Below are 24,421 nucleotides of genomic sequence, written 5' to 3' on the forward strand. Positions count from 1 at the left end.
GCGACTAACGAGTTAGTCACGGGATGATGTATTAAGTAACGAGTAAAGAGACTTGCCAGTAACGAGATTGAACTAGGTATGAAGATACCTACGATCGAATCTTGGTCAAGTAACATACCGATGACAAAGGGAATAACGTATGTTGTCATAATGGTTCGACCGATAAAGATCTTCGTAGAATATGTAGGAGCCAATATGAGCATCCATGTTCCGCTATTGGTTATTGGCCGAAGGGTTGTCTCCGTCATGTCTACATAGTTCTCGAACCCGTAGGGTCCGCACGCTTAACGTTCGATGACGATTTAGTATTATATGAGTTATGTGATTTGGTGACCGAATGTTGTTCGGAGTCTATGATGAGATCACGAACATGACAAGGAGTCTCGAAATGGTCGGAGGTAAAGATTGATATATAGGATGAGTATTCGGACACCGGAAGTGTTCCGGATAGTATCGGGTATTTATCGGAGTACCGGGGGGGGGGGGGTTACCAGAACCCCCAGGGGAAAGATATGGGCCATAGGAGGGGAGACACCAGCCCACAAGGGGTGCCCCCTCCCCCAAGGAATGAGGCTGAATTGGAGAAGGGAAAGAGGGGGTTGGGCCCCCTTTCCTTCTCTCCTTCCTCTTCCCATTTCCCCCTCTGGAAATAAGAAAGGGGGAGGCCGAATTGGGGAGGACCCCAAGTAGGATTCCTCCTACTTGTGGTGCCCCATGGCTGCCTCTCCTCCCCTCCCACCTAGATATACATGGGGAGGGGTGCCTAGGACACACAACAACATTAGCCGTGTGCGGTGCCCCCCTCCAAAGTTTACACCCCGGTCATAGTTTTGTGGTGCTTAGGCGAAGCCCTGCGAGAATCAATTCACCATCACCATCACCACGCCATCGTGTTGACGGAACTCATCTACTTCCTCGACACCTTTCTGGATCAAGAAGGCGAGGGACGTCATCGCGCTGAACGTGTGCAGAATTCGGAGGTGCCGTACGTTCGATGCTTGATCGGTTGGAGCAAGAAGAAGTCCGACTACATCAACCGCATTGTCAAATGCTTCCGCTCTCGATCTACTAGGGTACATAGACACACTCTCCCCCTCTCACTGCTATGCATCTCCTAGATAGATCTTGCGTGAGCGTAGGATTTTTTTTGAAATTGCATGCTACGTTTCCAATAGTGGTATCAGAGCCAGGTCTATGGGTAGATGATATGCACGAGTAGAACACAAACTATTATGGGCGGTGATAGTCATACTGGTTACCACCAATGTCTTATTTTGATTCGGTGGTATTGTTGGATGAAGCGGCCAGGACCAACCTTACATGACCATGTTCATGAGACTGGTTCCACCGACAGACATGTAACTAGTTTTGCATAAAGGTGGTTGGCGGGTGTCTGTTTCTCCTACTTTAATTGAATCGAATTTGACTGCGGCCAGTCCTTGTTGAAGGTTAAAACAACAAACTTGATAAATCATCATTGTGGTTTTGATGCGTAGGTAAGAACGGTTCTTGCTAGAATCCCGTAGCAGCCACGTAAAACTTGCAACAACAAAGTTGAGGACGTCTAACTTGTTTTTGCAGGGCATGTTGTGATGTGATATGGTCAAGACATGATGTGATAAACGTTATTGTATGAGATGATCATGGTCTGTAAGATATCTGACAACCGCAGGAGCCTTTTATGGTTGTCTCTTTATTGTATGAAATGCAAATGCCATGTAATTGCTTTACTTTGTCACTATGCGTTAGCAATAGTTGTAGAAGCAATAGTTGGTGAGACGACCACGACGCTATGATGGAGAGCAAGGTGTCGAGTCGGTGATGATGGAGATCATGATGATGCTTTGGAGATGGAGATCAAAAGCACAAGATGATGATGGCCATATCATGTCACATATTTTTATTGCATGTGATGTTTATCTTTTATGCATCTTATTTTGCGTAGTACGGCGATAGCATTATAAGATGATCCCTTAACAAAATTTCAAGGTGTAAGTGTTCTCCCCGAGTATGCACCGTTGCGACAGTTCATCATGTTGAGACACCACATGATGATCGGGTGTGATAGACTCTACGTTCACATACAACGGGTGCAAGACAGTTTTGCACATGCGGAATACTCAGGTTAAACTTGACGAGCCTGGCATGTACAGACATGGCCTCGGAACACTGGAGACCAGAAGGTCGAACGTGAATCATATAGTAGATATGATCAACATAGAGATGTTCACAATTGATGAATACTCCATCTCATGTGATGATCAGACATGGTTTAGTTGATTTGGATCATGTATCATTTAGATGACTTGAGGGATGTCTATCTAAGTGGGAGTGTTGGCTTTAAAACCGGCGGATCTCGGGTAGGGGGTCCCGAACTATGCGTCTGAGGTCGATGGTAACAGGAGACAGGGGACACAATGTTTACCCAGGTGTTGGTGGGAAACGACACCTATGGGGTCACTGGGTTCCCTTCTATGGTTGGCGGCCGCAGGGTTGTGCGAAGAGCGGGTCTGGCGGTCAGCACACAAATTGTTTACCCAGGTTCGGGCTGCGGAGACACGTAAAACCCTAGTCCTACTTTGATGTGTATTGAGGTGTTCTTGTGTTCTTGAACTAGCTACGGTAGCTCTCTAGTCCAAAAAATCTGAATGCCCCTCCAGTACGCCTCGGGCCTCCTTTTATAGACAAAAGGGGTTGCCACAGTGGCACACAGGAGGTGGAAAGGTGTACAGGGGCTGAGTCTGTCCCCTGGCACCGCCGGACAAACGTATTTAATGCACTACCGACATGCCCCTCTTGCTTTATTGGGGACGGCAGAGAAGCTCATCCCAGCTGTCATCGCCTCGCCTAGCTCTGACGCACGTCCAAGCTAACGAGGCATTGCAGCGCCACGTTGGCTGGCCGCTGGGCTGGCGCGATGGTGGAGCCTTCAGGAAGATCTGCATGCCACCACCCAGGTGCTTGCTGAGTTGGTGTAGAGGCCGTGCGCTGCCACGCAGATGCCTGCGCAGCTGGTCGAGCTGGCAACTGTATGGGAGCGGTGGTGGAGTCTTCGCGGACGCGGGCCTGGCTGCGGCCTCGCAGATGTCCTCGGCAAAGGGTCTTGCCGAGGGCCCGTCAAGGGTCTCGCTGTGGCACCGCGGTCGTCCCCGGCAAGGATCTTGCCAGGGGTCTCGTGGATCTCCATGGCAAGGATCTCGCCAAGGATCATTGTCTTCTGGTTTCCATCTGATCTTGCATGTCTATGATCTCTACAAAGATCTGCATGCCACCACGGAGGTGCCTCCCAAGCCTTGGTTCCAATATGGCGTAGGGACCTCTTAGGTTCAAGGGTGGCGCACTCTGCTGGTGTCAGGCAAGTTGCCCCGGCAAGGATCTTGCCGAGGCTGCGGAAGCCACCCCGGCAAGAGTCTTGCCGGGGGAGTCCACCTCGCCCTCTTGCTCTCTCTGCATCTCTGGTCTTGGCATTTCTCTGCTCGTCTTGTGCTCCGGCATCCCTCCTCTGCCCTACTTAGTGTGGCCGTGGGCGCGGCTCCGACTGCCCATGCACAAGTAAAGGGGTGCAAAAGGAGAGCCCCTACTTTGGTACACCGACACCAGGTTCGGGCCCTCTCTATGGAGGTAATACCCTACTTCCTGCTTGATTGATCTTGATGAATATGAGTATTACAAGAGTTGATCTACCTCGAGATCATAATGGCTAAAACCCTAGAAGTCTAGCCTATATGATTATGATTGTCTCCACAGACTAAACCCTCCGATTTATATAGACACCAGAGGGGACTAGGGTTATACAAAGACGGTTACAGAGAAAGGAATCTTCATATCCGAACATCAAACTTGCCATCCACGCCAAGGAGAGTCCCATCCGGACACAGGTGAGAGTCTTCGGTCTTGTATCTTCATGGCCCAACAGTCCGGCCCATGTCCAACAGGCCGAACGCCCGAGGACCCCTTAGTCCAGGACTCCCTCAGTAGCCCTTGAACCAGGCTTCAATTACGAGGTGTCCAACACGTAGATTGTCTTCGGCATTGCAAGGCAGGTTCCTCCTCCGAATACTCCAACACAGTCTTCGAACACAAAGAACGTGTCCGGATCTGCAAAACAAATACCACACACCACTGCCGAGAGTATAATATTTCACGATCCAGTCCGCTGACAACTTTTTGTAACGTGATATCACGTCCCTGCCCGGTTATTGTTTCGAACCGTTTTTCGGCCTGTCGCTCCATATTTCAAGATGCATTTTTATTGGAACATCTCATCAAAGCAGAGGTCGTGTCCCCTTATTGCGGGATTCTCATCAATACAGGTATGGGTAATCCAACTGTGCCGCCTGCACGGCCCCTGGGGAATAGGCGAGTTTTATGGCGAGTGGGGAGATGCTTAATATTCACTGCCTTTATAAGGAGATAAGGATTCATCTCTTTCACCCACACCTTCTCTCTTTCCGCCTACCCACTCTCGAGCTCCAGCACCCAAGTTCTCATCTTTCTTCCCCCAAGAAAGCAATCCAACCATGTCCGGAGCACAAGGCAAGTGGATGGCCTCCACCGTCAAGGAGAAGGACATCACCCAACTTCGGGAGGTCGGATATTTGTCCAAGGAGGTCGCCCATTGGCTTTCGACCGAGGGTCAGATCGTCCCTACCCCCATGAGAGGGTAGTTTTCATCCCCCACTTTGGCCGCGAGCTGGGATTTCCACTCCACCCCTTCGTCCGCGAACTTATGTTCTAATATGGGCTAGATTTCCATGATCTGGCCCCAAATTCTTCCTCACTATCTCGGTGTTCATCGTTGTGTGTGAGGCCTTCCTCCGCACCCCCACTTCGGATTGTGGCTGAAGACCTTCAATGTGAAGCCGAAGGTGGTGGGCGGCAAACACGCTGAGTGAGGAGGTGCCATGGTGAGCAAAATGTCCAACGTCCCGTGGCCCAAAGGCACCTTCGTGGAGACCGTCAAGGGGTGGTAGAAGTTGTGGTTCTACGTCACAGAGCCCCACGACACTACCTGGGCCGCGGCTCCGAATTCAAATCCGGTGCCCCGATGCGGCTTACCTCCTGGCAAGAGAAGGGCTTGGATCGGTCTTCGTCGGATGAGCTGACAGCGCTCCAGACGTGCATCAGGAGCATGATAGACAAGAACATCAAGCTTGTTGATGTGATTCAGGTGATGCTAGTTCATCGGATCCTCCCATGCGAGAGCCGGGCTTGCCACCTATGGGAGTTTGATCCGGCCGAGCACAAGACCCTGCAACAGTTCTTCGGAACTACACACGAAGATATCTGGAAGGTGCTCTTCAAGGCCAACGAGACGTGGCCGAAGACAACCGAGGACCGTGGGCATGACCTAGCCCGTCCCGCTAGTTCGGTAGGTTTTCCATTGTTTCAAGGTGTATTCCTTACTTGGTTATTCAAGGAGGGTGTCCGAACTTCCCCATTTGTTTTTTCAGGGTTGGACAAAGAAGGTGGAGCGGATTCAGTGTCCGGCTTCGCTGCCCGAGGATCCAGCCATCCCGTGTCTGACGAAGATGTTGGTTCCGACACCGTACAAGGCGCTGGAGAAGAAGGCCAAGAAGAAGGCCAAGGGAACCAGAGGTGGCCTCCGTCCCAAGGGTACTTCGGACATGGCGTCTGAAGACGCCGAAACTCACTCTGCCGCCGAAGACAACAAGGAGGAGGAAGAGGAAGAAGAAAGCAACTCCCCCTCCCCGAGGGGGAAAAGAAGAGGGCGGCCTCCATAGATCTGGAAGTGGAGGCATCCAAGAAGGGAAAGGCTTCCCTCACGGATAGCTTCGCATGGGACGTAGATAACAGCCCAGAACGGCACCCTCGAGATAAGCCCCATGCCGAATCGTGAGTATTCAAAGACCCAGACGCATTCATATATCAGCATCTTTACTTCATTATTTTAACATGTGGAATCATGCACTTGTAGTCCGGCTCGTTCCGCCCTCGAGCGTTCCTTGTCTTCGGGGAACTCGCTGGACCCGAAGGTGATGGATAGCGGGTCCGACGGCCTCCTCTCCCAGGACCATGGATGACACTGAGGTGTTGTCCCAAAGGATCCAGGACCAGGGAGAGACGCAGGAGGCCGTCAGGGCGGCGTCGGAGGGTGAGACCTCGGCCGCCAGACATACGGTCCCGGAGACCTATATGGCTCCGGAATCCGGCAAGCAGCCTCCTTCATCGGAAGGAGGTGTGCCCATTCCGCCGGTGACCTCTACCCAACCAGAGGCGCCGGATACTCTACTGGAAGCACTGCGGAGTGCTTCCATCATTGAGGAACACCGCACCCTCATGGATGCGGTGATTGAGAAGATTCAGTCCGCGAAGAGCGGACTGACCGAAGCCTGCACAAGCCTTTTAACAGGCTTTGAGGTAAGCAATGCAGTTTGTGAAACGAAAGTCATAGTATAGACAGTAGCCTCTGAGACTCTGTCCGGGGTTCGGGAAGAAGAGTCGAACAGAGAATCAAATAGTTTTTCGCAGGACACTAACCATGTATGTCTATGTGAATAAGCAGGCATCGCTGCTAGCCACGACTTCTCATGCTGCCGAAGTTTCTGGACTGAAGCAGAGGCTGGAGCAGACCGAGGAAGAGCTCGGTCGTGCGAAAAAGCAGGTGGAGGACAATCAAGGTATGCAATCATTTTATGCATGCCCGGAAAGTATGAATGTTTTTGCGCTGAGCGCAGTGACGTGATATTTTCGTAGGGGCGGCGACCGAGGTGGAGGCCCTCAAGAAGGCGCTGGCCGAGGCCGAGGAGAGAGTGGTAAAGGAAAAAGGCGCCTGAGAAAAGCATGAGACCAGGGTTGGTGAGGTCCAGCAAGAGCTCTAGGACGCCGTGAAGAAATGTGAGTCCTTGGAGCGCCAGAATGCAGACCAAGAGTCCGAACTTGCTAAGGCCCGCCAAAGCGCACAAGAGGCCTGGGCCGAAGCCCAAGAGGCCAAGAAGATCACGGCGAGTAAGGCTTTCATTATGCAAAGCAAGTATGTGAGCAAGAGGTATCTCTTACTGACCCGGATTTGGAGTTCTCTAGGGGCGTTTGCAGATTTGCCGCGCAGTGTTTCTGACGCTGCGGAATTCTTCCCGACCGAAGAGGGGAGCTCAATGGAGAAGTTGTTCTGGTCGCAATACCTCGCACCAGAACATCCAGTGCCCTTTAGCGACCAGCTAAAATAGTTGGTCGAGCTGCATAAGGTGGAAGAACTAGCAATGAAGGATTTAATAATCCGGTTGTGGCCTGCAGAAGCTATACCCAACAACTACTTCAGCCTCGTCAAGTGGCTGATCAATGCCTGCCCTCGGCTTGACACCATCAAGCGGTCGGTCTGCATAGAAGGTGCGCGGATGGCCTTCGCCTGTGTCAAGATACAATGGGCAAAGATGGACGCCATCAAGCTCACGGCCGAAGGACCGCCCGCGGGCAAGGAGCACCGCACGCCCGAGGGGTATTTTGAAGATGTTCTGAAGGGATCCCGCATTGTAGCGGAGCAATGTGCTAAGGACATTATTTTTGAATGAATACATTCATGTTATCCCGTCCTGTATGATGAAAACAATGCTGATATATAATATAATGCTTTGTTGTGTATTATTTAAAGTTTTACCTCCTGTGCGGCCATTTTATCTAGTCTAAGAGTTGGCCAGTTGTCGGCTTCAGCCCCCACGTAGGTAGTACGGGGGTGTTCAGGATGAATCTAAACACTCTTTATCCACGAATTTGGTCCTTAAAGGAGGTGTTTAGCGCAACGAACCAGGCAATCGAACTATGTGGCTTTACCACCCTCACTTAGCCATAGGAGTTTGACAATAAAAATTTAGGCGCAGCCCCTAGTATCCGAACTAGGGTGATGTAAACACCTGATCGGATAAGAACCGATTCATCGCATAACGCGGAAAAATCGCTAAAGATTTGAAACCTCTGAAGAGCTGACCGGCTCATGCCGCATCATGACAGTCAGTTTTCGGCTTTCTCTACTGAAGTGCTCATCCAGATAAACCAGGACACAATCGCAGTAGTTCTCCCTTTACTACCCTAGCCGATATAGCGGAACGTAAGGTAGTAAGCACAGGAGCCGGGCAACCCAACTATTGACCAAAGACATGATTTGGAGCCAATGCATATAATACTAAATTCGGGGTGCCGAACTATACTGTAAAAAGTGTTCGGACTTTGTTGCCATATTATGGGGTGCAATGAAGCCCCTAGCGGACTAAAGCGTACCGAAGTATACGGGTGCGATTTGATAAGATTATCAAAAGAGCAAACTAGTGCCACAAAAGTTGGGCTGCAAACTGTTTCCATTATGGTTTGATTAATACGTCAAAGCATATTTGTACAAGTAGTGCAATAAGCAACAGGGATATTTAATATGCCACAACCAAGGGAGAGCTGCGTGCGGGTCCTAAAAATAGGTAGAGTGACCGTTAAAGAGACCACCTATAAATTCCCTTATACGTCAATATCTTGTGCTGTCTTGGTGTATCTATCCTTTGAAAAGGACCTGTGATCAGGCTGTCAGGAAGGGCCTATGGAAAAGAAACCTGAAAAGGAAAGAAAAAAGAGAAAAAGTGAAAGTATGTGTGTCCAGGGGAGGTCAAGCCGTATTATGGATCACACTCTGGTTATGCCTCCGTCTATGCCCATGGTATTTTGAGTGCGTAGTTATGTACGCGTGGTACGAACGCCGCCACTTGGTAGGGGCTGGGACGGAGGCCGAATTGCTAGTCGAGCTCTTGATGAGCTGGGCTGTCCTGCTGCGAAGTAGTCCGGGCTCGTTTGACGGTGTCCAGTAGCTCGACCGCCGAATTGAGGTTCTACTTGGAGAGGCTGCTCTGTACTTCTGCTGCTAAAGCAGCGGTGTGCTCCTCAGTATGGAGGGAGTGTTTGATGTTTCCATTGACTGTTATGACGCCGTGTGGTCCGGGCATCTTGAGCTTGAGATAAGCATAGTGTCGCACCACATTGAATCGAGCAAATACGGTTCGTCCGAGCAGTGCGTGATAACCACTGCGGAAGGGGACGATATTGAAGATTAACTCTTCGCTTTGGAAGTTGTCCGGGGATCCGAAGACAACCTCTAGGGTGATTGAGCCCGTACAGCGGGCCTCTACACCTGGTATGACTCCTTTAAAGGTAGTCTTTGTGGGCTTGATCCTTGAGGGATTAATACCCATTTTGCGCACTGTATCCTGATAGAGCAGGTTCAGGCTGCTGCCACCATCCATGAGGACTCGCGTGAGATGGAATCCATCAATAATTGGGTCAAGGACTAGCGCGGCTGAACCGCCATGACGGATAATGGTCGGGTGGTCCCTGCGATCAAAAGTGATCGGGGCAGGAAGACCATGGGTTGAATTTTGGGGCGACTAGCTCTATCGCATAGACATCCCTGAGCGCGCGCTTGCGCTCCCTCTTGGGGATATGGGTAGCGTATATCATGTTCACCATTTTGATTTGAGGGGGAAACTTCTTCTGTCCCCCTGTGTTCGGTGGACGGGGCTCCTCGTCGTTGTTCTCGCTTTGCGACCCCTTCTCCTTGTCTTCGGCATTTAACTTGCCGGCCTGTTTGAAGACCCAATAACTCCTGTGGGTATGATTGGCTGGTTTATCAGGGGTTCCATGGATCTGACATGGGCGATCGAGTATGTGGTCTAGGCTAGAAGGGCCCTGATTATTTATTTTATATGGCTTCTTCCGCTGGCCAGTCTTGGAGCCACTGAATCCGGCGTTGACCGTCGTGTCATCGGTATTATCACGATTGCTTCGACGCTTGTGTCTATTGTGTCGGGGCTTGTCGTTGCTATTCCCGGCTTCCGAAGTGCCAGGTTCGCTTGTATTCTTATTGCTATGGGCTAGCCAGCTATCTTCGCCCGCGCAAAAGCAGGTCATGAGTGCCGTGAGGGCCGCCATGGACTTCGGCTTTTCCTGGCCTACGTGTCGAGCGATCCATTCATCCCAGATGCTATGTTTAAAGGCTGCTAGGGCTTCGGCATCCGGACACTCGACGATCTGGTTCTTTTTGGTTAAGAATCTAGTCCAGAATTTCCTGGCCGACTCTCCGGGCTGTTGGATTATGTGACTCAAGTCGTCGACATCCGGAGGTCGAACATATGTACCTTGGAAGTTGTCAAGGAAGGCTTCTTCCAAGTCCTCCCAGCTGCCAATGGAGTTTTCAGGCAGGCTGTTCAGCCAGTGTCGGGCTGACCCCTTGAGTTTTAAGGGAGGGGAGGTATTTGATGGCATGAAGATCGTCGCCGCGGGCCATGTGAATATGGAGAATAAAGTCTTCAATCCATACTGCAGGATCTGTGGTTCCATCATATGATTCGATATTCACGGGTTTGAACCCTTCTGGGAATTAATGTTCCATTAATTCATCAGTGAAGAAGAGGGGGTGTGCGGTGCCTCTATATCGGGCCAGGTCGCGACATAGTTCGGATGGAGTCCGTTTGTGATTTTCGGCTCGGACGTAATTGTGCTTGCCATGTTCGGCTTGATAGCCATCGTCGTGTGTCGGGGCACGCCCCCGTGATCCATAGATCGATCTGGCCGGACCTACTTTATTCTTCAGGCCCTACCGGAGATCATACGTGTATGCCCGAGCTGTTTTATCCCTGCCTTTACCGCGAGGTAGTACGGGCTGGTGGTCGATCAGTCGTTGTCGGTGTTCTGGGAACGGGGGTCCCCAAACTTGCCTGCCTGTAGCTCACGACATGGCCCTGCGAGCGGGACCGTACGGCCCATCTTCACCAGCAAGGACTCAAGACCCTCGCGAGGCGGACAACACAAGACTTCCTCAGAAGCGGCCTCACCAGGCCGGCTCGCAAGGGCGGAGAGATCAAGGCCAGGCAAACCTCGCGAGGTTCTGATGACGTGAACCATGACGACCAAGGCAGGCGGGCGTCAGCTGAAAGTGCAACTATCCCTAGGTGGTTTTGGTAATTCACAACAACATATAGCTCATTGAGCTAATGCTATTCCAAGATGATTATTTTAGGAAAGCTCAATGATTGGCATGGCATGGATGTGAAAGTGGAACCCTCAAAATGCTAAGGAAAAAGGATTGTCTCAAGCTCAAAAGCTCAAGACTCTTCATTTTATATTTTAGTGATCCAAGATCACATTGAGTCTTTAGGAAAAGCCAATACTATCAAGGAGGGATGAGGTGTTGCTTAATGAGCCTCTTGCTTCATGTGCTTAGTGATATGCTCCAAAAACCCTCAACTACTTTCCCATATCCACATATGACCTAAACCCTAAGCCAAACTCGGTCCTACCGATTCTTCCTATCCGGCGCCACCGAGTTTCACTTGTCATTAGCCACTGCCAAACCCTAGCAATTCGGTTCTAACGATAGGGATCTCGGTCTCACCGAGATGGGATTGCAAACTCTCTGTTTCCCTTCCGTAACTTTTCGATCTCACCGAAAGAGCGAATCGGTCCCACCGAGATTGCAATGTAAATTCAGTGTTTCCCCTTTGTAACTTTTCGGTCTCACCGAAAGAGCAAATTGGTCCCACCGAGTTTGCCTGATCAACTCTCTGGTTAGCTAATTACCAAATTCGGTCTCACTGAGTTTGTGTAATCGGTCTCACCGAGATTACGTTATGCCCAAACCCTAACCATATCGGTCCTACCGAGTTGCATGTCAGTCCCACCGAAAATCTCTAACGGTCACTAGGTTTACATTTTCGGTCCGACCGAGTTTGTTGATTCGGTCCCACCGAGATTGGAAAACTGTGTAACGGTTGGATTTGTGTGGAGGCTATATATACCCCTCCACCTCCTCTTCATTCGATAAGAGAGCCATCAGAACACATACACCATTCCAACTCGTATGTTCTGAGAGAGAACCACCTACTCATGTGTTGAGACCAAGATATTCCATTCCTACCATATGAGTCTTGATCTCTAGCCTTCCCAAGTTGCTTTCCACTCAAATCTTCTTTCCACCAAATCCAAATCCTATGAGAGAGAGTTGAGTGTTGGGGAGACTATCATTTGAAGCACAAGAGCAAGGAGTTCATTACCTACACACCATTTGTTACTTCTTGGAGAGTGGTGTCTCCTAGATTGGCTAGGTGTCACTTGGGAGCCTCCGACAAGATTGTGGAGTTGAACCAAGAAGTTTGTAAGGGCAAGGAGATCGCCTACTTCGTGAAGATCTACCACTAGTGAGGCAAGTCTTGTGTGGGCGATGGCCATGGTGGGATAGACAAGGTTGCTTCTTCATGGACCCTTTGTGGGTGGTTGCTTCTTCGTGGACCCTTCGTGGGTGGAGCCCTGTGTGGACTCGCGCAACCGTTACCCTTTGTGGGTGGAGCCCTGTGTGGACTCGCGCAACCGTTACCCTTTGTGGGTTGAAGTCTCCATCAACGTGGATGTAGGATAGCACCACCTATCCGAACCACGGGAAAAACATCCGTGTCTCCAATTGCGTTTGAATTCTCCAAACCCTTCCCTTTACATTCTTGCAAGTTGCATGCTTTACTTTCCGCTGCCAATATACTCTTTGCATGCTTGCTTGAATTGTGTGATGATTGCTTGACTTGTCCTAAAATAGCTAAAATCTGCCAAGAACTAAAATTGGGAAAAGGTTAAGTTTTTATTTGGTCAAGTAGTATAATCACCCCCCTCTAGACATACTTTCAATCCTACAAGTGGTATCAGAGCGTTGGTCTCCATTTTCTTTGATCTCCATAGCTTTGGTGGTCATAGCCTTGGTTTCACAACCTAGGAGAGTATGGCGTCTAGCGAGGGAAATTACCACCGTAGAGGTCCCTACTTTGATGGTACTAATTTTGCTAGTTGGAAGCATAAAATGAAAATGCATATTCTTGGACATAACCCCGCCGTTTGGGCTATTGTGTGTGTTGGTTTGCAAGGTGACTTCTTTGATGGGAGAGAACCAAACCGTGAAGCTACCGCGGATGAGTTGAAGATGTTGCAATACAATGCTCAAGCTTGTGATATTCTCTTCAACCGATTGTGCCCCGAAGAATTCAACAAAATTAGCCGTCTTGAGAATGCGAAGGAAATTTGGGACACTTTGATTGATATGCACAAAGGTACCGACTCCATCAAGGAATCCAAGTTGGATGTGCTTCAAAGCCAACTTGACAAGTTCAAGATGAAGGATGGTGAAGGTGTCGCTGAAATGTACTCTAGGCTTGCTCTCATCACAAATGAGATTGCCGGCTTAGGAAGTGAAGAGATGACCGACAGATTCATCATCAAGAAGATTCTAAGAGCCTTGGATGGAAAATATGATACCGTGTGCACATTGATCCAAATGATGCCCAATTACAAAGATCTCAAGCCAACGGAGGTGATTGGAAGAATTGTTGCTCATGAGATGTCACTTAAGGATAAAGAGGAACTTCACACCAAATCAAGTGGTGCCTATAAAGCCTCATGTGAAGCCCCTACATCATCAAGTGAGAAACAAGACTTCAATGAAGAATTGAGCTTAATGGTGAAGAACTTCAACAAGTTCTACAAGAGTAGAAGCAAAGATAGAAGCTTCAAGTCAAGGTCCTACAATGACAAAAGATCTTCTAGTCGAGAGCGAAACTGCTACAGTTGTGGAAGACCCGGACACTATTCCAATGAGTGTACAGCTCCCTACAAGAGAAGAGAAGATTCTCCAAAAAGAAGAAGCAAAGAATCACCACCAAGAGAGAGGAGGAGTAGAGATGATCGTTATGAACGAAGATACTCACGGAGAAGCAAGGATTCAGAAAGGAAGGAAAATCATCAAGAAGCTACACAAGACGAAGACATCAAGCTCATGTTGGTGAATGGGTATCCGGCTCCGACTCCGACAGCCACTCCGAGAGAAGTTATCACTCCAACTCCGAAGATACTCAAGATGAAGGTGTTGCTGGTCTAGCACTTGTGTCAACCAACTCCTACGACATATTTGACTCACCAAATGAAGGAATTGGAAGATGCTTCATGGCCAAAGGTCCTAAGGTAACACACCCCGAGTATGTTGATTTCAATAGTGATGAAGATGACTTGTTAGGTGATGATTTGCTTGTTGACAACTCTAGTGATGAATACTATGATGAAACGTCAATTAAACATGCTAATCAAGATAAAACGAATGACAATGATAAGGAGAAGATTGAGGCTCTAACTAAAGAACTAAACACTCTTAAGTTAGCTCATGAAACTATCTTCGAAGATATCGAGAACTTTTAAGAGCTCATGAGAAATTACGCTTTGAAAAGCTCAATCTTGAGCAAGAGCATGAGTTCTTAAAAGCAATCAATGATGATCTCCGCAAGAAAAGCTCTTCTTACATTGCCAAGTGTTTACTCTTATCCACTTACATGCCTCAAGTCAAGTCTAGTAACAAGAACAAGAAAGATTCTTCCTCTAGCAGTAACGATGGTCATGCTAAATCCAATATTGTTGCTTCTAGTAGTTCTCTTGATTCCACTAATGATTCTCTTAGCCAAGTTACACTTGAGCAAGAAAATAGTTTATTGAAGGGAATTATAGAGAAAGGAGTGTACAAAAGCCTTGCCGGGAGTAAGCAATTCGAGGAAATTGTGCGCAAGCAAGGAATGCACCGGAAGAATCAAGGTGTTGGTTTTGAACGAAAGTTCAATGCCAATGGAGTTGAGTGGGAAGAAGATCAATACCCCAAGACAAAGTTTGTTCCTCAACAAGAGAAGTATGATACTTCTTTCAAGGGGACACAAGCTCAAGATGATCTTCCACCACAAGACTACAAGCAAAAAGGCAAGGACAAGCTTCAAGAGGAAATTGACGCATTTAAAGAAGCTCCTAAGACCTTAGTCAAGTGGATTCCCAAGACTACTTCAAGTTCCACTTCATCAAGTACGACTACAACTCCGAGGATTCCCATCAAGATGATGTGGATCCAAAAGAAGAAGAACTAGAGAGTTCTTGAGGGTGACTCCCGCCAACATACTTCACTCTTATCATTTTGGCAAGAATAAGTGCAATCAACTTCCACATCTTGCACTAGTTCAAGGAGTCACAAACCCTCTTGTTGGTAAGACAAGGGACAAGGTAACATAAAAGTTTTCATGGACATCATCTTTTGTGTGCATCACTCTATGTCTATGGATATCCTTGTTTGTTCCTTGTGGGACTAACCCATGTAGGTATTGAAAGTGCAATTCACTCAAATGGATAGCTCCAAGTGATCTACATCAACATTGAGCATCCACATCTTCAACATCTACATGAAGTCATCATCGACAAAACCCAAGGTTAGTTCATCCCTCTTAGGGGGGATATCACATCTAGGGGGAGCTTTACTCTAAGACTTGAGCTAAAGCAACTCTAAAGATGTGAACACAACAATGCTTTATGTAAAAGTGGTAACCCCACTTGAGCTTAAACAATGAGTATGACCTATGATCAAGTGCTCTCACTTGACTCCTAAGTCAATATACTCATATATAGATGACCTTGTCATCGCAAATTGCTTGATAAATGCTAGAATTGGTTGTGCATGCCTTGCCACATATTTCATTTGCCATCTTATTGTGTGAGCATGCTGGTTGCATATTTTACTCATTCGAGGACATCCACTTGTTGTTTTGATTGTTTGGTTTTATTTTCTTTTGCCAAGTGGATGGACAAGAATGCCTAAGTACCTCCTCTAGCTATCTATGCTTTTCTCGTCTCAAACTCTATTCATGCTGCATCACAAAATTTGATCAAGTCAGATTCGAACCACTCTGTGTGAGGAGCGCTCGGAGTCCCCGATTCGTCATAGACTTAAACCTCCAAAACCTCTTTATGATTCTCGGTCTGACCGATACCCCACTTTCGGTCCTATCGAGATCATTAAGTTGATCTAGGTTTTCGATCTCGGTGCAACCAATTTGAACATTTCGGTCACACCGAGTTTCAGTAACTGCCTACAGTTATGAATCTCGGTGCCACCGAGTTGTTCCACTCGGTCACACTGACAGGGTCGGGCTATATATAGTCACGGGCAAAAATTGGAAATTTCTCCGAACCCCTTCGCCCGCGCAATAGCCTACTCTGCCAACATTGTCTCCAGATCGTCTTCTCGCCGCCAGCCGCCTCCAGTCGCTGGTCTCCGTCGCCATCAACGAGAATTCTGCCCCGCCGTTGCCGCCGTAGCGAGTCTCCACCGAACTAGGGTATGGACTCGATCACAGTGCTATTCCCCGTCCGATTCCTAGCACATTGTGTTCTTCATGATTCTTGCCACGATTGAAACACTCCTATCCAGTCAATACGCCCGTAGATTAGCTTTGATTCGAAAATTTTAGGGTTAGGTTTCCGCCGAAACCATCTCGGACCCACCGATTTGAAAAACTCGGTCCCACCGATTTGGCTTATGCCATCGCACAAGTGAGACTCGGTCTGACCGAGAATTACTTATCGGTGTGACCGATTTTGGAACTCTGTGAAACCCTAGCAGTCTCGGTGCCACCGACTGTGACTCGCTCCTACCGAGTTCACTAGTTTAGGTTCCAAAACTGCTTCGGTATCACCGAGTTTGAAAATCGGTAGATCCAAGATGATTTCAGTGGGAAACTAAAACTAAGTTTTTGGATCATTCTTTTGCAAAAATCTCTGCATTTTGTGATGCTCATCTTTTCTACCTCATCTATAAACTGTTCACAGGGTCAGCAGTCAGAGTTTGCAGCATGTCTGATCAAAGTGACAGCCAGAACATGTCAGAGCAGCAGGTGCACATGAGTGAGGGCACTAGTCCCTCCAGCTCTTCAGATGAGGGCAGCAGGAGCACCCCTAGCAACTTGCCAAAAGCTGCCACCAGACAAAGGAAGAAGAGAACTTCTGATTCCGAAGATGAAGATTATGTGGCAGAGGAAGAGGCCACATCAAAGAGAGTTGAGCCAGCTCAAGGCTCAAAGCCAGGGCTGAAAATCAAAAGGCCAGCAGGCAGGCAGCCCATGTCAAAGGCAAGAGCTTCAACTGAGAAGCCTGCACCTAAAGAGCCAATTGCTGCTGAGGGAAAGAAAAGAAAGGAAAGGGTCAAGAAGACCGTAGCCAGAGTGCTAGGAAAGGCTTCCATCATGGAAGAGGAAGAGGAAGAAGAGGTAGCTGCACCAGCACCCAAGCTGATGGGTGATGCCATAAGATCAGGGGCTACTGCGTCTAAGCCCAAAGCTGCCTCCAAGCCAAAACCAAAGAGGAATACAAGGAGCATTCCTGCAGCTGAGAAGAACAAGGCCCCAGTGCCTGAGACTGTTGCTGAAGAAGAGGATGAAGAGCAAGTTCTGAGAAAGCTCAAGCCCAAGATCCCAGACCACAACGATGCGCATCCTGTGGCTGAGGACATGAAGCTCAGGAGAGATTCAGGGCTGAGGAAGTGGAGAGAATCAGACCCGTATGCTTCAAGGAGGAGGACTGTTGTTGACTACAGGTTCCACACTAAGGAACAACAGGACTTCTATGAGACAGTGTTGCTTGATAAGAAGCCAATAGTCTGTGATATGAGATGGGTTGACTGGCAGTACATCAAGGACAATGAGGAGCACTATCCTGGAGTGCAAGACAGCTTCATAGCTTGTGGAGTAGCTAACTTTGTTGGGAAGAAGCTCACAAAGTGGAGTGAGGAGCTTATAATGCAGTTCTACTCCACAACACATTTTCATTCAGATGGGAGGATCAAATGGATGTCTGAGGGTACAAGGTACCAATCCATAGTTGCTGAGTGGGCACAGATCATTAATGCCCCAGAGGAGCATGATGATGACTTGGACATATATGCCAAGAAGAAGATGGGCCATAACTCTATGTCCAATATGTACAAGGAAATTCCCAATGAAGCTCTTGACACCTTCAAATTTGGGTCTGTGCATTACCTTCTGTCAGGGCTGCCAACTATCAATTGGATCTTGAGGCACACCTTATTGCCCAAGTCTGGAGATCACAAGATGACCAGAGGCCATGCTATCATCTTGCTACATGTATTTGATGTGCCTCAGAAGTTCAAGGTGATGAGCCTCATAGTGGAAACTATCAAAAGAACTGCAGCAGATCAGAAGAGGAGTTGCGGATATGCCCCTCAGATCCAGGAGCTCACTAACTCCAAGATGGGCACGGGCATATATTTATTGGACAAGGAACACCTACCCATCTGTTCAGATTTTGAGGACAATCAAGTTGTCATGACTGAGAACGAGCCATCATCTGCCCAAGCATACGCAAAGAAGGAGAAGGCAAGGAAGGAGAAAGCTGCCAAGATGCCAACTCAAGAGGAGGCATCTGAGTATTTCTTGAAGACCAAACAAGAGCAGCTTGGTTACCTGATTGCATCCACCCTGCGGATTGAGCAAGGACTAGCCACCCTAACTCAAAACCAGGCAAGCCTAGAGAGAATCATGGAACAAAAGTTCTATGACTTGGATGTCAAGGTAACGGAGATTCAGACTGCAGTGGAGCAGCTCCAAGATGATATGCAGGAGAGGAGAGGCAGGACTACCACTCATGCCTTTGCCAGAGTGCCACGAGGTCCGAGGTCGTCTGCCGTGCCAGTTGCTGACACAAGAGCCACCACCTCAGCACCAGCTACAGCCTCAGTTCCACCAGCTCCAGCATCTACTTCAGCTCCAACTCTAGCGTCTACTTCAGCGTCTACAGAAGCCTTCGTCCTTGGAGTGATCCGGACTCCACCACCACCAGAAGATCAAGCCTGAGCGTCGATCTAGTACTATGCATTTTCTAGGAACTTTTTGGTAACTTGTTGCCAAAGGGGGAGAAAAATGTATAGATCATAGGCTTCGAGAGAGAGAGTGTTGCTTTTCTCTCTTGCTTTATTTGGTGGTTTTTCAAACTTGTTTGCTTTTCAGTGCTTGAGATACTACGTCATTATTTGTGAGACATTGATGATCATGTGTTTGATCATAAGCTACACTTAATGCTTGCTTAATGCTATTATCTTATCTATCTTATGTGATCTTTCACTATTCTTGGTGATGAGTGCATGTATTTCATTCTTATCATTTTAAGCGCTCCACCAAGATGTATGTGACATGGAAGAGTAACCCATGACTCTAACTCCTTGTGCATTTGCAGTCCAAAGCAAATTTTAAATATGCACAAATTTAGGGGGAGTTCTTACTTATCACATACTTCTCAAAGCGACGATATATTTCATGCTTATTATCATTTGTCGAAGCTTTGATCTATATGTTGTCATCAATTACCAAAAAGGGGGAGATTGAAAGTGCAACTATCCCTAGGTGGTTTTGGTAATTCACAACATATAGCTCATTGAGCTAATGCTATTCCAAGATGATTATTTCAGGAAAGCTCAATGATTGGCATGGCATGGATGTGAAAGTGGAACCCTCAAAATGCTAAGGAAAAAGGATTGGCTCAAGCTCAAAAGCTCAAGACTCTTCATTTTATATTTTAGCGATCCAAGATCACATTGATTCTTTAGGAAAAGCCAATACTATCAAGGAGGGATGAGGTGTTGCTTAATGAGCCTCTTGCTTCATGTGCTTAGTGATATGCTCCAAAAACCCTCAACTACTTTCCCATATCCACATATGACCTAAACCCTAAGCCAAACTCGGTCCTACCGATTCTTCCTATCCGGCGCCACCGAGTTTCACTTGTCATTAGCCACTGCCAAACCCTAGCAATTCGGTTCTACCGATAGGGATCTCAGTCTTACCGAGATGGGATTGCAAACTCTCTGTTTCCCTTTCGTAACTTTTCGGTCTCACCGAAAGAGCGAATCGGTCCCACCGAGATTGCAATGTAAATTCAGTGTTTCCCCTTTGTAACTTTTCGGTCTCACCGAAAGAGCAAATCGGTCCCACCGAGTTTGCCTGATCAACTCTCTGGTTAGCTAATTACCAAATTCGGTCTCACCAAGTTTGTGTAATTGGTCTCACCGAGATTACGTTATGCCCAAACCCTAACCATATCGGTCCTACCGAGTTGCATGTCAGTCCCACCGAAAATCTCTAACGGTCACTAGGTTTATATTTTCGGTCCGACCGAGTTTGTTGATTCGGTCCCACCGAGATTGGAAAACTGTGTAACGGTTGGATTTTGTGTGGAGGCTATATATACCCCTCCACCTCCTCTTCATTCGATAAGAGAGCCATCAGAACACATACACCATTCCAACTCGTATGTTCTGAGAGAGAACCACCTACTCATGTGTTGAGACCAAGATATTCCATTCCTACCATATGAGTCTTGATCTCTAGCCTTCCCAAGTTGCTTTCCACTCAAATCTTCTTTCCACCAAATCCAAATCCTATGAGAGAGAGTTGAGTGTTGGGGAGACTATCATTTGAAGCACAAGAGCAAGGAGTTCATTACCTACACACCATTTGTTACTTCTTGGAGAGTGGTGTCTCCTAGATTGGCTAGGTGTCACTTGGGAGCCTCCGACAAGATTGTGGAGTTGAACCAAGAAGTTTGTAAGGGCAAGGAGATCGCCTACTTCGTGAAGATCTACCGCTAGTGAGGCAAGTCCTGTGTGGGCGATGGCCATGGTGGGATAGACAAGGTTGCTTCTTCGTGGACCCTTTGTGGGTGGTTGCTTCTTCGTGGACCCTTCGTGGGTGGAGCCCTCTGTGGACTCGCGCAACCGTTACCCTTTGTGGGTGGAGCCCTGTGTGGACTCGCGCAACCGTTACCCTTTATGGGTTGAAGTCTCCATCAACGTGGATGTAGGATAGCACCACCTATCCGAACCACGGGAAAAACATCCGTGTCTCCAATTGCGTTTGAATTCTCCAAACCCTTCCCTTTACATTCTTGCAAGTTGCACGCTTTACTTTCCGCTGCCAATATACTCTTTGCATGCTTGCTTGAATTGTGTGATGATTGCTTGACTTGTCCTAAAATAGCTAAAATCTGCCAAGAACTAAAATTGGGAAAAGGTTAAGTTTTTATTTGGTCAAGTAGTCTAATCACCCCCCTCTAGACATACTTTCGATCCTACATCAGCACGCACAGTGTCCTTGTTTCCTCTTCGGTGCTAAGGAAGCAGGCGCAGGCGCGGAGTACTGAGGCGCCAAGCAAAGGTTTCCATATATCAGTGCAACAAGACCAAGACCAGAAGGATGGCAAGACGGAGGTCACCGTGGAGCCCAAGACGGCGTCACCACCAGAGCCTTTTGACAGGCGAAGACCACTTTTGTCAGGATAAGTTGTACTAGTTGTCCCCTTTCAAATTGGCCATTGTTGGCTCCCTTCCCGCTCAATATTTGGGGAGAGGACCAGGGCCTCTATAAATAGGACTAGCCACCACCATAGCCAGGGGGATCGATCGCTCGGTCGGATCAAGAGAGACCAGAACAACCACAAGTTCACCAAGCACAAGAGCACCTCGCCTCAGGAGGCTGTTCTTCCCCTTGTACTGTTCATCCTCAGCCCCAAGAGGCAATCCACCACACCACACTGGAGTAGGGTATTACACCACAACGGTGGCCCGAACCAGTATAAATCTTGTGTCCTTTGTGTTGCGCATTCGTCGAGTTAGCCCTTAAGATCTTAGTAAAGCTAGGACGTAGATCGGTAGGGGGGAGATCTTCGTGCGCACCCCAGTGTTTGAACCTTGAGGGTTTTGCCGAAACCCATGATCCGACATTTGGCGCGCCAGGTAGGGGCGTGGCGAAGCTTCCCTTCCATCGCTCCGCGTCTCATTGCTCCATCGTCTCCATGGCGGACGCTCGCCGCGCTCGCGCTGAGCGCCGGGCTGCCCTCACCGACCACATCGCTCAGATGGCTCCCGTCAGCGGGCCACCCCGTCGTTTCCCGTTGCCTACCGCCAACGCCGCCACCGGTCCGGCGGGGAACGAGCAGCAAGCATCCTCGGTGCACCCCTCGGTGCGGCGGGACGGCCGCACCGCCACTCCATCGCTAACCCCGGCCGGCTCGTCATCCCATGCTCATCGTGCTCCCGTGGGCGCGCAGGCCGCTCTGTGCATGGCGCGCGAGCTCCTGCGCTACCGCCTAGTCGATGACCTCTACGAGGACTAGCTTGACCGCATCGCCGAGCTTGTTAGCGCCACGGAGGGCTCTCCAGCGCCGTCCCTCTCGCCACCTCGCCCTCCGCCAGCCGCGGGCGGCGTGGCCCATGGAGCGCCTCCACCACCTCTGCCCCAAGATGGAGTCTTGGCGCCCAGGCGCGTGGCCCCATGGCGTGACCCATCATGTCCGGCGCTTGCGCAAGAAGAAAGAAGCTGCCAAGAAGTTCCTCGACCGCGAGAAAATGCCCCTGCGCTCCTTGCGCCACTGCGGCAAGGCGGTGATGCTTGGACCCCATCAAGGACAAGTTCTCCACCAGTGCAGAGTCCCGGTGACCATGGCAGACTGTCGTGCCTTCACCCCTGAGTTGCGTAGCATCGCTTGGCCGGGAAAGTTCAAGCCGGATCTGCCGCCTCGCTACGATGGCACCCCCGACCCCGTAGAGTTCTTGCAGCTCTACGAGCTGAGCATCGAGGCGGCCAACAGCGACAAGAAAGTCATGGCGAACTGGTTTCCCATGGCTCTCAAGGATGGTGCCCGCTCCTGGCTCCTGAACCTGCCTCCAGGCTTGATATCCTCCTAGGACGAGATGCGCGACCGTTTTGTCACCAACTTCCAGGGCACTCGCGACCTCCCACCGGCTGCGGGTGACCTACGCCATGTCAAGCAACAACCAGGAGAGACCCTCCAGAAGTACATCCAGCGTTTCAACAACGTTCGCCTCAAGATCCCCAAGGTGATGGACGAGGACATCATCTCTGCATTCTCCGATGGCGTCCGCGATGTCAAGATGAAGGAGGAGCTTGCCATCCACGAGGAGTTGTGCACGTCTCTGGAGCTGTTCAACCTGGCGACCAAGTGCGCAAGAGCTGAGGAGGGGCGCCTCTCCCTCCTCGAGCTCCCGGCTGCGGACCCGGAGGAGAAGAAAGCCAAGGACAAAGACGTGAAGCGCAAGGGAGCAACCGTGCTCGCGGCGGAGCCAGACACAAAGCGCGGCAAGGACCAGCCCGAGTCATCCAAGAGCAACCGACCATTCAGCGCCTTCCGTAACCTACATAGCCACAACACCAGCGACTGTCAAGAGCTCAGAGCCATTCAAGAAGGACGCTTCGGTCGCCGCCACGAGCGCAACGACCGGTGGTATGGCCGAGGAGGAGGACGTGGTGGAGGACGCTGGGATGACCGTGGCCCACGGCAGGAGTGGTGCGACCGGCCTCGTGAGGACCACTGGCAGGATCAGCCTCGCAAGGGTGCCTGGAGGGATCAGCCTCGTGAGGATCGTCCTCAGGGCAACGCTGGTCTCCCTCCACTGCCGCCACCACCAAGAAGGAATAACAACCACCACCACGACGAGGGGCTGGGGGCTTCCAGGAGCCGCATGCCATCGCCTGCATCTTGGGTGGAGCTCAAGCCCCAGCCTCACAGCGTATCTTCAAATAGTTTGCTCGTGAGGTGAATGTAGTCCTCCCCAAGCTCGAGGCTACGCGCCCGCTCAGGTGGTCCCAGTGCACCATAACGTTCAGCTCGGCAGATCAGCTCAAGTGCGCGGCTACTACTGGTGTCCTCCCGATGCTTTGTTCACCCATCATCGGCAACGAGCAAGTCACCAAGACCCTCATCGACGGCGGCGCAGGGCTCAACGTCCTGTCCGTCGATACGTTCGACAACCTCCAAGTGCGTATGATCAGCTTCAGCCCACCAAGCCTTTCTCAGGAGTGATCGACGGCTCCACCATGCCGATCGGTCAGGTCCGCCTCCCGGTCACCTTCAGACAGCGCAATAACTACCGTACCGAGCTCATCGACTTTGACGTCGCCCACATCCGTCTGCCATACAATGCCGTCCTCGGGTATCCGGCCCTGGCCAAGTTCATGGCCATGACGCACCACGGCTACAATGTCCTCAAGATGCCAGGAAGCGGCGGGATCATCACAGTCCACTGTGAAGAAAGAGATGCAGTGTGCTCCCTCAAGCGCGCCTTCCAAGCAGCGTCAATCGAAGACCCCGGCAACAATGCAGCTCGGTACCCTCCTGAGGTCGTCCCCAAGAAGAAGAAGCAGCAACTCCGTGCCGGACCTCAGGAGGGCAGCGCCGCAGGTGGCGCCTTGACCGGATCAGCGCCCGCACCTGGGGCATCTCCCTCTATCACATAGGAAGGCGTGCCCGATGCCCTCCTCGGGCAGGGCTCGGGGGCTCTCTTCTGGAGGGCCTAAGACCTCACCAACATCACGAGGGAGGCGCTCGGGCACCACTTGGAGGCGTGTTTCATGGCACGTCTCCTTTAGGAGGACACTGGGCAAGGAGCGCCCGGCGCCCAGGAATTCATCACCAAGGTATCTCAGGAGCTTCAGGAAGCAAGAGCAATATGACCGCCGCCTACCTGGAGCTGCTCCCCACCCAGGCGAGGGTGGTGAGCTGCGCATCT

The sequence above is a fragment of the Triticum dicoccoides genome, chromosome 1A (assembly GCF_002162155.2).
Source record: "Triticum dicoccoides isolate Atlit2015 ecotype Zavitan chromosome 1A, WEW_v2.0, whole genome shotgun sequence".
NCBI lineage: Eukaryota > Viridiplantae > Streptophyta > Magnoliopsida > Poales > Poaceae > Triticum > Triticum dicoccoides.